At 45.7% G+C, this 12,228-nt stretch overlaps 1 long non-coding RNA gene across 1 annotated transcript in view; it reads right to left on the reverse strand.

Moving 5' to 3' along the window:
- Positions 1–824: 824 nt before the first annotated feature.
- The window catches only part of LOC112656497 (uncharacterized), a 441,756-nt gene continuing 430,352 nt past the window's right edge, over positions 825–12,228 (reverse strand). Inside the window, exon 6 of the long non-coding RNA XR_007408963.1 lies at positions 825–843. This is a non-coding gene — a long non-coding RNA (uncharacterized LOC112656497). The remainder of the gene's footprint in view (positions 844–12,228) is intronic.

The raw sequence follows: 12,228 nt of genomic DNA on the forward strand, positions 1-12,228 counted from the left end.
GGTGGATGGTGTGGGGGCAGGGGTATGATAGTGGTGGAGTGTGGGGGATGTTGTAGGTGGGATCCCATTGAGGTAGAGGATGTAGATGGATGGAGTGGCAGTGGGGAATGAGGGAGATGTCGTGGGGAGGCCTGCGGACACAGGGCATCCCCTTCCTCTAAGATGCAAAAGGAGACGTCTACACTTTAAGGAGACTCCAGTCTGGGGTTTGCTGCAGCACATGCCCCTGGGGCCGGGTGTAGTCAGTGCATGGCCCTGGCTGGACCGGGGGCATTATACAGGGTTCATCATATTATGTGTGTTTTCAAATTGCAAATTGTCTCAAATTAAATGCATAGAACTTAGAAACATGTAAAGCACTGAGAGTGGGTGTCACTCTGATCCGTCCAACCCACATGGGATCGAAGTGTGTCCTGCTCCTGTCGCGGCCATTCTGCCTGGCACCCAGGTCCGGTTCCTGCCCCCCCTGCCCCCCATCCCCTGCTTCTCAGGGGTCGTCCCTCTTCCCTTTGGGGTTCAGCTCCCATGGCAAGCCCTGGAGGCCCCATCCTAGTGGCCTCCTCATCCCCGAGTCCCTCGGGGTGGGGCACAGAGGTCATCCCCAACACCCTACCATGGAGCGGTTTGTTGTTGGCTGCTGTTCTGCCCCCCCGACTCAGAAGTCCCGTTTTCCCTACCCGGAATGCCCCGGTCCTCCCCTGGGTCCCGATCCCCCCTGGCCCCTCAACCTCACCCTACCCCGTAGTAGTCCCAAAATATGATGTGACTGCTGAACGTCCTGTTGACATCCAGGTCCACCTGTGTGATGTCCCTGGAGGAAACCAGGTCCTACTCTCTCATTTCCTTTTTTTTTTTTTTAATTTTTATTTATTTATGATAGTCACAGAGAGAGAGAGAGGCACAGAGACACAGGCAGAGGGAGAAGCAGGCTCCATGCACCGGGAGCCCGACGTGGGATTCGATCCCGGGTCTCCAGGATCGCGCCCTGGGCCAAAGGCAGGCGCCAAACCGCTGCGCCACCCAGGGATCCCTACTCTCTCAGTTCCTGTTGGAAAAACAGGGAGGAGCTGGCATCAGGGACACAGACCCCGACCTTTCACCAGGTGCTCTCCTGGGCAGGGAGCCCTGGGGCCACCATGGGAGTGTGTCCTGCCCAAAACTCCTTCCTTCCCCTGGGAGCCTGGGGATGGCGGGAGTGCCCACCGTGCCCGTTGGACATGTGTGAGGGCCTGTGCCCCGCTGTTGTGAGCGGGGAGTTGACTGAGGGTCAGCATGGGTGGGAGGGGACAGGTCAGTCCAGGTGGGGAGGGGTCATGGGGGTATTGTGCCCAAGATGGCGAATCCGAGAATCCACTAAAGAGCCGACACTGATGCAAATACACGAGGGTTGTTTTACAAACTCGAGCATGGGTTCAAGTATACACCACACAGTGGAACAGGGACTTGGACCCCAAGGAGTGTTTTAGCTTACTTTTAAGGGCTGGTCTCGGGGACCTCCAGAAGGGCTGGAGCAATTCCTCCAGTTCTGTTTACATTTTGTTATTGGGCCTTCAGGGGCATTGAGCTCTCTTCTCATTCTAATTGGGTTTCCAGCCCTTTGCTTAGGCTCAGTTTTTATTCTATTGTGGGGCTTTCTAAGACATTAAGCTGTAAACTTTGTTTTTTTACAGTAACTGAAGTAATGCAAATTTCAGCTCTTCTTCACAGGGGCCTGGGATTGCTGGACGTGTGCTAATACTGAACGTAAAGTAGATGGCCGTAATGTTCTCAGCTTCCACGCATCCCGTCCCGTCCTATCTAGCTCATGCCCCCCTCCCTGGAGCTCCTAAGAGAGAAATCGCAAATGACCTCAGCGTGGCTACCTGTGTTGTGGGACAGGCCCAGGGATTTGAGATTAGGAAGAACTGGGGCACGGGCATCCCAGCTGTGCAGCAGGATTCGATGCTGCAGACTCTATTTTTTTTTTATTTTTTTATTTATTTATGATAGTTACAGAGAGAGAGAGAGGCAGAGACACAGGCAGAGGGAGAAGCAGGCTCCATGCACCGGGAGCCCGATGTGGGACTCGATCCCGGGTCTCCAGGATCGCGCTCTGGGCCAAAGGCAGGCGCCAAACCGCTGCGCCACCCAGGGATCCCGATGCTGCAGACTCTTATTCCCTAAGGCTATCTTGACAACTGACTTTGTACATAGAAAAGTTCTCCTTTGTCTTTAAAAGTGCAGGAGCAAGTTAAAGCATTTTTTCTCTGCCCATCTGATTGCTCAGATTCCACTCTGAGACATATTTCCTGTTAATAAGGATAATTTACTATCCATAATACTATGGTTAAAATATTCTGACACAAGTAATTCAAAGGGAGGAGGGTTTCTCATCTTTCTTCACAGCTCAGTCACTCATCAGGAGATGCATCTTTATTGATTTGGAAATGATTGAGAGACATTAGTACCAATGGTCCTATTATTACGTGAAGGATGCTTCCCTGAGATTCTTCCCATTTCAACTGACACTGAAACACTATGAACTCTTTGGAAGTCAAATGTCAAGGAAATCCATGTTATACATTGCTAATTTTAAATGCACTTGCAATATGGTGTCTATTATAATAGAAGTATTTTTATCTGATTTTTGCTATTTATTATCCTTTCCTGCTTCAGGTTGAGGAGGCATTATACGTGTTCATAAGTGTTTTTCTTTGCTTCTGATATAAAATTCTTACTTTGTTCCCATCGAAGGAACTTTTTAAGAATAAGGCAAAAAATAATTCAAGGATTCTTTTTTTTTTTAATTCAAGGATTCTTAAAATGTCTTCACACTGGAGCCTGATTAATTTAAGTCAATTTTCAACTGAAATCTTATTTCTTAGAAAGAAAACAAAGATTTATAGGGAAATTGAGAAGATAGTACAGAGAATTCTCATGCACTTGCACTCAATTTCTCCAATTATTGATATCTTATATCACTACGGTACAAATATTAGCTAATGAATCAATATTAAAATTTTCGCAATAACCAAAGACAATACTTTACTCAGATTTCCTTAGTTTTTGCTAAATCACTATCCCTCATACCACACTCCATTTGTCCTCATGTTTTCTTAGGCTCCTCTGGATTGTGACAGTCTTTCAGCCTTTCCTTGTTGTTGTTGAACTGGAACACTTTGAGAAGTAGAGTATTTTGTAAAATTTCCCTCAGTTGGGATATGTCTGTTGTTTATTTCATGATTGAACTGTTTTTGTGGATTATATACAGAGATATACTGCCATTTTTATTATATCATGTAAAGGATAGATACTATCAACACGATTTATCAGTCTTAGTATCGATCTGATCATCTTGCTGAGGTAGTGTTTCTCAGGTTTCTCTGTCGTAAAGTGATTCTTTTATTATTATTATTATTATTATTATTATATTATCATTATTATTTTTAGTTTTTCATAATATATTTTGTAGAAGGAAGTTACTATGTGTATTCCACACATAAGATTGGGAAACTACGCTCAGGAACTTGAGGGTGGAATGTCTGCACAAATTATTTGAAAATCTTCTACATGGGAGATTTCTTTTCCCTCTGGGTTTGTTTGTTTCTTTTTCAAAGATGCTATTTATTTATTTGAGAGAGAGAAGACTGATAAACATGTGCTAGAGGGACAGAGGGCGAGGGAGAAACAGGTTCCCTGCTGAACAGGGAGCATTCCTTGGGACCTGGATCATGATCTGACCCTAAGGCAGAAGCTTAACTAACTGAGCCACTAAGGTGCCACTCTTTTTTCTTTCTTTCTTTCTTTTCTTTTCTTTCTTTCTTTCTTTCTTTCTTTCTTTCTTTCTTTCTTTCTTTCTTTCTTTCTTCTTTCTTTCTTTCTTTCTTCTTTCTTTTCTTTTCTTTCTTTCTTTCTTTCTTTCTTTCTTTCTTTCTTTCTTTCTTTCTTTCTCTTAATAATAAATTTACTTTTTATTGGTGTTCAATTTGCCTACATACAGAATAACAACCAGTGCTCATCACGTCAAGTGCCCCCCTCAGTGCCCGTCACACATTCACCCCCATCCCCGCCCTCCCCCCCTTACATCACCCCTAGTTCATTTCCCAGAGTTAGGAGTCGTTATGTTCTGTCTCCCTTTCTGATATTTCCCAGACATTTCTTCTCCCTTCCCTTATATTCCCTTTCACTATTATCTATATTCCCCAAGTGAATGAGAACATACAATATTTGTCTTTTTCTGATTGACTTACTTCACTCAGCATGATACCTTCCAGGTCCATCCACGTTGAAGGAAATGGTGGTTATTTGTCGTTTCTAATGGCTGAGCAAGCCCACCTTTCCTCTGTCTTCATCTTGGGAGTCTCCCATGATATGAATGTTATTGTTTTAATAAGTGGCTGAGTTCCGAAGTCTGCCTTTGTGGTCCATAACCTTCCTTGTTTTTAAGGCTTCCACTTGGTACTGCATCTCAGTTATAGCATTTTTTTTTATTTTTTTATTTTTATTTTTTATTTTTTTTATTTTTATTTTTTTTAGTTATAGCATTTTGAACGTTGGCCTGACTAGATTTTAATTCTTTCATTTCTACAGTAAGGGATTCTCTAGTTTTCTTTTGTGCTCTTTTTCCAGCCCAGCTGCTATCTTTATAATCATTGTTTTAAACTGTAGTTAGACATCATATATTTGTATTGATGGACTTCCTGGCTGTGAGTACTACCTCATATTATTTTATAGAGGTGAATTTCTCCATCTCATTATTTTTTCCAGAAACGAAAGAAGAAAAAGAAAAACCAAGAAAAACAATAACAACTGCCGTCCCCCCAAAAAAAACTACCAGATTATTTTTGCCTGGTTGTTAAAAGATTCTAAATACCAAAATAAGAAACACAATTAAAGTACCATGAAACCTAAAATGAGAAATATATAAGGTACATACATAACCGTTAAAATAAGGCAATTTATAAAATAGAATCAATGAAAATAAATCACAAAGTACAAAGGAAGCTAGACTCTTCTTTCCAAGCAGAGCTGAAGCTCTGCAGCCTCTGTGGTCCGACAACTTGGTGGCAGCAAATGGTCTGTGCGGGATCTGGGAATTGGTCATGGCGCTGATTGTCAGGTGCACATCTGCCTGGGAGATGCATCTGCGGGGTCAGAGGCGGGGTGGACATCAGCGCGTCTGGACTCCAGCGGGCAGCACTGTGCTGCTCACTCGGACCCGGCCCAGATGGCCGGGATATGGGTGGGGTCTCTGGGTCCTCTGGCTCTGGGACTGAGCATCCTGTCCCCCATCTGCAGGGGCCTCCACAGAAGAGCCCACAAGCCCCCGGGTCTCCGCCGCTTCTCTCAGAATCCTGCGTTCACTCTACCTGCGTCTGAGCTTCTTTTGGTTTTCTTTTTTTATCTCAGACTGTTGTGCCCAAGATTGCGAATCCGAGAAATCTCAGAGTAGCCGACACTGATGCAAACACACGAGGGTTTATTTACCACCTCGAGCTTGTGTCCAAGTATACCCGACAGAGCGGAGCAGGGACTTGGACCCTGAGGCGGGTTTTAGCTTAGTTTTAAGGGCTGGTCTCCGGAACCTCCAGAAGGGCTGGAGCACTTCCTCAAGTTCTGTTTACATTTTGATATGGGACCTTCAAGGGCATTGAGCTCTGTTCTCATTCTAATAGGGGCTTCCTGCCCTTGGCTTGGGATCAGTTTTGATTCAATAGTGGGGCTTTCTAGGACATAAAGCTGTAAAAATCAAAGGATCCACACCTGGAAGGGGGACGTCACACTATCCCTATATGCTGAAGACGCGGAACTAGAAACAGGCAACCCCAGAGCCTCCACCAAAACCTGTTAGAACTAAGGAGTGGGTTCAGTAAAGTCACGGGACACAAACTGAAACTACAGAGCAGAGTAGCCTTGCTGTGTCCCGACAATGAGCACTCAGGAAGGAAAGGAAGGATGTGAAGGCCTTCTCAGGATCATCAAGGAGAATAAATAATGAGACTGAACCAAAGGAGCACAAGACTTGTGCACTGAGCCATACCAGGCTCTGGGAGGCCATCCTGGGCTTGTGGGGTGGGAGCCTCATCTTGTGAAAATGTCCACAGTTCCTGAAGCCACCCTCAGTTTCAAAGTCATTCCTATCAAAATCATGGTGGCAGAACTTAGAAATAGGAAAAAAAAATAACATCCATCCTCCTCAACAAATAACCCCAGACAGCAAATCAGTATTGGAGAAGTAGGACAGAGTGAGACGCAGCACTTTCCTATTTCCCCTGTTATGCCCCACCCCTCCAGCGACCCTCAGTTCATTTCCTATCGTTAAGAGTCTGTATTTCCTGCATCTGTTTTGATCTTGTCTCTCCTTCCCTTCACAGTAGTTCATCTGCTTTGCTTCTTGAATTCCACCTATGAATGACACCACACGGTCATTCTCTTTCCCAAGTGACTTACTTCACTTAACATGATCCCTTTAGTTCTATCCACATCATTGCAAATGGCAAGATTTCCTTCTCTTTGATAGCTGAGTACCATTCCTCTCTCTATGACCATCATCTATCTCCCATCCTCTTTATCCATGATCTGCCACAGGGCACTGAGGCTCCTCCCACAGTGTGGCTACTGTGGACCCAGCTGCTGTGGACATTGGGGTGCAGTTGTCCCAAGACTCACTGCATCTGTATCTTCGGAGTGAGCTCCAGGCCGTTCACCTGCTGGTGGCAGGGTGGCTCTATTTGTAACTTCCTGAGGAGCCTCCACACTGTTTCCAGGGCGGCTGCACCAACCCACGGTCCCACACACAGTGGAAGAGGGTTGAGTGAGATTTGCAGGATGTGGTAAAATTCTGGTCCACATTTCATTTCGTGTCCTGTGGGCTCCAATTCCTTGTCCTTAAGTATTTCTGGGGAAGTCGGGTGTTGGGCTCCTTTTCAGTGAGATGTTTCTGAAGCTAACAGGCCCCAGCTGGAGCCTGAAAGGAGGCAGGTGGGGCCCATGGAGCACCTGCTGCCTCCTGCACAGCCTCCTGCAGTGCCTGAGTGTCCCGCAGGGGGCGCCCGAGCCCAGGCCCCTCCCATGGGGCACGCGTGTGCAGTAGGCCTCCTCTGCCTGCACTAACAGGAGCCAGCCTGTGCTGGGGAGGCCTGAGGGGGATGTGGGGACGCATCTACGCTGATGAGCTGAAGCCTCCACAGGACCCGCGGGGAGTCTTCAGGGGGAAATTGGGTCGCGTTCATGCTGACAGGAACCCCGGTCTCCTCAGGACCCGCGGTGAGGCTTTAGGAAGATGTGGGCCCGCATCCACCCTGACAGGAGCCCTGGGCTGCCTCAGGACCCGCGGGGAGTCTTCAGGAAGATGTGGGTCCACATCCACACTGACAGGAGCCCTGAGCCACCTCAGGACCCGCAGGGAGGCTTCAGGAAGATGTGGGTCCACATCCACACTGACAGGAGCCCCTGAGCCGCTTCAGGACCTGCAGGGAGGCTTCAGGAAGATGTGGTGCCACGTCCACTCTTCCAGGAGCTCCCGGGCCCCTCAGGACATAAGTTGAGGCTTCTGGAAGCTGGGGGCCGCATTCAAGGTTACAGGAGCCCCGGCCTCCTCAGAACCCTCGGTGACGCTTCGGGAGGACTTGGGGCCACATGGACAGAACAGGACCCTGACTTCCTCAGGACCCCTGGTGTAGACTTGGGGAAATATGTGGATGCATCCATGCGGACAGAAGACCCCAGCCTTGTCAGGGCCTGTGGTGAGGCCTAAGAAAAATGTGGGTGCCGCATCCACACTGACAGAGTCTCCAGCCTCCTCAGAACCCACTGTGAAGGTTTGGGAAGATTATGGGCCACATCCATGCTGACAGGAGCCCCGAGCCTCCTCAGGTCTTATGGTGAGGTTTGAGGAAAATGAGGGGTCATGTCAACCCTGACAGGAACCCCGTCCTCCTCAGGACCAGCACTTTGGCTTCAGGACATATGGGGCTGCGTCTATGCTGACAGGAGCCCACAGCCCCCTCAGGACCCACGGTGAGTTTTCTGGGGGCCATGGGGCCATGTCCATGCTGACAGGAGCCCCCAGCTTCCTGAGGACCTGCTGTGAGGCTTCAGAGGATGTGAGACATAGTCCACAGTGACAGGAGACCTGGCGTCCTCAGGACCCGCTGACTATGACTCAGGAACACGTTGGGCCATGTCCACACTCACAGGAGCCCGGCTTGCTTGGACCCCCTGGAGGACTCTGGAGGAGCCGTTGGGGGCCATGTCTACATCAGAAGGGACTCCTCAGAACCACATGGTAAGTGAAAGGGTAGAATGAATGGTAAGGTTAGGGGAGGAGAGGCAATTGGTGGTTAGCCTTAGGTTATATGTTAGATGTTAGTGATTATGCTTATGGTTACGGATTAGAGGTTAGGTGAGGCATAAGGGTAATGGTCAGTAGTTAAGAGTTAGGATGGGGTTAGGGTAAGGGACAGGATTTAATGTTAGGGTTAGGGTTTAGGCTCTAGGGATTAGGGCAGGAGGTTAGGAGTTGAGGTTAGGGTTATGGTTAGAGTTAGGGTTGGGCTTAGGTTTGCAGTTAGGGTTAGGGGTTAGGGTGTGAGTTAGGGTTTAGGGTGAGGGGTTAGGGTTATAGTTAGGGCTAGGTTTAGAATTAGGGTGAGGGTTAGGGTTAGGATAGGGGTTAGGACTAGGGTTAGGGTTATTGTTTGGTTAGGGGTTAGGGTTAGGGACAGGTCAGGGTCAGGGTATGGTTTTGGAAGAGGGTAAGAGATACATTTAGGAGTGGGTTACGGGTTAGTTTTAGGGTACGGGTTAGGGTACAGTTTGGGGTATGAGATAGGATTAGTATTAGAGGGTTAGGGTTAGGGTACAGGTTAAGGTCAGGAATAGGATTTGAGTACATTAAGTTAAGTTTAGGTTTAGAGGTTAGGGTTAGGGTTAGATTTCAGGTAGCGGTCAGGGTTAAGGGTTTAGAATAGGTTTAGGAGTTAGGGTGAGGTTTGGCAGGAAGGTTCAGTGAATGTGTTTCGGTCTTGCGGTTTGTGTTTGGTTTTCGATTAGTGATAGGTCTTGTTAAGGTTTAGGCTAACATTAGGCTTAAGTGTAGTGTTAGGGTTATATCTGTGTATGGTTAGAGTTTGGGTCTTGGCATGTGCCTGCACTGGGACTCCTAGTATCTTGGGCAGTTTAGTTTTATGCACTCTATTTAGGTTTTGGTTTCAAAGATAGCCTGACTCCACCAAGTCAGTGGCCTCCCCAGAGAATCAAAATCCAGGCTTCTGCTGGGGTCAGAATATACATGGCAGGCTTCTCCCAAGCTGAGCTAAGGAGGGGATTTGTGACTCTAAAGACTCTTTATTTGGATTTTCAGTTGCCTTTCTGATTTTATCTCTTGTGCGCACATGTTTCATCAATACTACCAATTATTATTTTAAAGTTTTACTTGAATTCCTCTTTGTAAACACAGTATGATATAGTTTCAGGTTTACCACATAGTGATTCAACCCTTGGATACAACGCCTGGTACTGGTCACAGGTGCTCCTCCACTATCCCCATCCCCTGATTCCCCATCCCCCTCACCTTCCTCTGGTATTTATTAGTTTATTCTCTGGGGTTAATAGTGTGTTTTTTTATTTGCTTCTCTCATCCCCCCTCTGCCCCTTTGCCAGTTTGTTTGGTTTCTTAAAATTCACATGTGAATGCAATTGTATGGTATTTGGTATATGTCTTCCTCTGACTGAGTTCATTTAGCATAAGTCCTTTCCACTTCTCCCACGTCATTGTAAATGGCTTCACTTCATCCCTTCTGATGAACGAGTGATGTCGCAGTGGGTATATTTACCACATCGTCTCTGCCCATTCATCTGTCGATGGACATCTGGGCTGTATCCACAGTTTGGCTCTTGTTGATAATGCTGCTACAAACACTGGGCTGCGTGTCCCTCTTCGAATCTACTAAACAACTTCTGTATCCTTGGGGTAAATACCTAGCTGTGCAATTTTGGAATCGTAGTGTAGCTCTATTTTTAACTTCTTTTTTTTAAATTTTTTTATGATAGTCACAGAGAGAGAGGCAGAGACACAGGCAGAGGGAGAAGCAGGCTCCATGCACTGTGAGTCCGACGTGGGATTCGATCCCGGGTCTCCAGGATCGCGACATGGGCCAAAGGCAGGTGCCAAACTGATGAGCCACCCCGGGATCCCCTATTTTCAACTTCTCGAGGACCCTCACAGTGTTTTCCACAGTGGCTGCACCTGTTCGCCTGCCCACCAGGAGTGTAAGGGGCCTCCCTCTTCTCCATAGCCTCAATGACACCTGTTGTTTCTTCTGTTCTTAATTTTAGCCATTCTGATGGCTGTCAGGTGACATCTCATTGTGGTTTTGGTTTGCATTTCCCTGCTGATGGGTGACGCTGAGTGTCTTTCCGTGTGTCTCATGGCCATGTGGATGTCTTGTCAGAGACAAAGTCCATTCATGTCTTCTGCCCATCTGCAGTTGGATAATTTGTGTTTAGGATGCTGAGATTTATATTTCCTTTATGTATTTTGGATACTAAATCTTTATTGGATGTGTTGTTTACAAATATCTCCTCTCATTTTGTATGTTGCCTTTTAGGTTTCGTTGTTTCCTTCACTTTGCAGAAGCTTTTCAATTTGATGAAGTCCCAATAGTATTTTTGCTTTTGTTTCCCTCACCTCAGAGGCATATCTAGAAAGAAGATCCAGTGGCAAATGTCAAAGACGTTGCTGCCTATCTTTTCTTCTTTGTATGGTTTCAGGTCTCACATTTAGGTCTTTCATCCATTTTGAATTTATTTTTTATATATATGGTGTAAGAAAGTGGTCCAGTTTCATTCTTCTGCATGTGGCTGCCTGGTTTTCCCAACACCATTTTTTCTTATCCTGGGGTCAGGGTTAGGGTTTCTTGAAGAGACTGTCTTTGTGCTTTGGATATTCCTTCCTGCCTCATTGTCGATTAATGGATCATAGAGTTACAGGTTTGTATCTTGTTTCGGCTTTCCATTCTGTTCTATTGATCTAAGCGTCTCCTGTTGGGAGATCCTTGATTACTGATTCAATTTCTTTGCTGGTTATCTGTCTGTTCAAGTTTCTTATTTCTTACATTTTCATTTTTGCCATGTTATATATTTCTAGGAATTGATCTATTTCTTCCAGGTTCGAGGTTGCTGGCATATAATTTTTCATAATGTTCTCTTATAATCGTTTGTATTTCTCTAGTGTTGTTATATCTCTTTTCTCATTTGTGATTTTATTTGGGTCCTTTCTCATCTTTTTATCTTTTTGCATTTTTTAAAGATTTATTTATGGATTCATGAGAGACACAGAGAGGCAGAGGTATAGACACAGGGAAATTGAGGCTCCATGCGGGGAGCCTGATGTGGGACTTGATTCCCCAGGACCCGGGATCATGACCTGAGCCAAAGCACATGCTCAACCATGAGGCACCCAGGTGCCTGCTGATTCAATTCCTTTGCTAGTTATGGGTCTGTTCACATTTTCTGTTTCTTCCTATTTCAGTTTTGCTCATTTGCACATTTCTGGGGATTTGTCCATTTCTTCCAGGTCTCCCAGTATGTTAGCGTATAATCTTTCATGGTATTCCCTTATAATTGTCTTATTTTTCTGGTGTTGATTGTGATCTCTCTTCTCTCATTTGTGATTTTATTTATTTAGGTCTTTTCTCTTTTCTCGTTGATAAGGCTGGCTAAGGCTTGATCCATTTTCTTAATTATTTTGATGAACCATCTCTTTGTTTCGTTATTCCATTCTACTGCTTTGTTGTTTCTGTATTATTTATTTCTCCTCTCATCTTTATTTTCCCCCTCTTCTATAGGCTTTAGGCTTTGTTTGCTATTCCTTTTCCAGCTACTTAAGGTGTAGGGTTAGGCTGTGTATTGGAGACTTCTTCTTTCTTGAGGTAGGCCTGTATTGCTATGTACTTCCCTCTAAGGACTGCCTTTGCTACATCCCAGAGGTTTGAAGAAACATGTTTTCATTTTCATTTGTTTTAAATTTCCTCTTTAATTTCCTGGTTGCTCCATTCATTCTCTAGTAGGATGTTCATAATCTCCACGTATTTTTGATCTGTCCAAATTTTTTCTTACTGTCAACTTCGAGTTTCATAGCGTCGTGGTCCAAAAATGTACAGGGTGTGATATCAACTTTCTTGTACCTGTTGTACCTGTTGAGGGCTGAATTGTGGGCCATGATATGATCTGTTCTGGAGAATGTCA

The sequence above is a fragment of the Canis lupus genome, chromosome 37 (assembly GCF_003254725.2).
Source record: "Canis lupus dingo isolate Sandy chromosome 37, ASM325472v2, whole genome shotgun sequence".
Taxonomy (NCBI): domain Eukaryota; kingdom Metazoa; phylum Chordata; class Mammalia; order Carnivora; family Canidae; genus Canis; species Canis lupus.